This window comes from Meleagris gallopavo, chromosome Z (assembly GCF_905368555.1).
Source record: "Meleagris gallopavo chromosome Z, MGAL_WU_HG_1.1, whole genome shotgun sequence".
Classification (NCBI taxonomy): Eukaryota; Metazoa; Chordata; class Aves; order Galliformes; family Phasianidae; genus Meleagris; species Meleagris gallopavo.
Genome location: NC_139435.1, coordinates 75,778,929 through 75,780,411, shown reverse-complemented (window position 1 = coordinate 75,780,411; position 1,483 = coordinate 75,778,929).

Below are 1,483 nucleotides of genomic sequence, written 5' to 3'. Positions count from 1 at the left end.
GTATTACGCTCTATTTTTTTTCCTCACTTTTGGCAACACCATAAAGAGATCGTTTTTCTGATTCCAAGTCAGCCTGAGTTGTTCTAATGTGTGCAGCGGCCGGAAGAGAAAGCCATACAGCGGCTGATGAAGTTGGCTGCAGCAAGAAAATCGCATCTCGGTTCCCAGCATTTCAGAAAGATGAGTCTCCTCCACTAGTTGCAAATCTCTGCAAAACGTTCTGGTGCTGCCGTGCACTGGTTTGATCTCGGTGACTTCCTCCAGAGCCCGGTTCTGCTCTTCAGGATGGATGATGCCACCCGGAACTGTGCCTGATTCCGTGTGCTGAAGGAGGAGAGAAGGGGGATGCGGGGTCGATCTTAACTGGCCAACGTATTTTGTATATACGTGTATATACACATTTATTCTAGGCTCACAACAACCGAGTTGTGAGAAAAATGTGGAACCAGCAAATGGCTTAGAACTGCTAGCAGCACAGGGCTAGCAGGAGGTACTTCTGAGGTGCTACACCATCCACAACATATGAATTTTCAGACGTGATCTGAGCGTGTCCTCTGAGTGTGACCTGACAGTAATTATTGATCAGGGTCTTAAGTCTCTGCTTGAATTCCTTGGGTCAGTTGATTTTGTCGTCTTTGTTTTGCTTGCCTAGGGGAAAGGTTGTTTGTGCTGGGGGGAGGAGGGGGAGGAGGAATAGCACTGACCATAGCACTTCAACATGTAGCATTAACAGATTTGTTCCTCGGAACAAGAGAAAAAATAAAATAAAATAAAATAAAATTTTAAAAAAGTGGGTTTCTGGTACCCTTGATTAAACCATAACTATTCGTAGGGAAAATTAGAAGAGTTAGTGCTGCTCTTGCCTACTTTCTTACAGGTCTGAGACATTGCCTGCAGCGCTGTGTTAACTCCCTTCTAAGTCTCAGCGTTCCCGACCGATCCGCGTTTTGCCCCAAGCGGAAAGGTAAAGCGAGATCCTTCCATTTGCGTCGGAGGTGGCTTCTTTCCTGGCTGGCTTTCTTCGCGCGTGAGTACGCCGAAGCTTGCCGCCTTCCAGAGCCCTTTTCTCGGAAGGCTGCGCTGTGTCCAGCCATTGCCCGGAGCTCGGGGCCATTTGGGGGAGGGGGGCGCGGGGGGAGGGGGGCCTTTGTCTCTTCCCGGGCAGATTTGAGATCTTGCGAAAGCACACCTCTTTTGTTGCAGGAGACTACAGTTTCCCCTCAGCCAAAAGTTTTAATTACATCAGGGGTCAAAGGCTCGCTGTTTTCAGCCCCCTGTTTGAATACGGAGGCGATGGAAGGCTTCGCCTTTGAGCGGAGGCATTCACACTTCCCGCACATCTGCCCGCTCCGTGTCACACGCCGCTGCCCACCATTGTGCTGCGGCCCCACGCTGCGAGCAATGCGAGCCGGACGGGATGCTCTGCGCGGTGATAAACCTTTCTGTAGCGCACCCACAGCCTCGGTTCTGGCTGCCGAAGTTT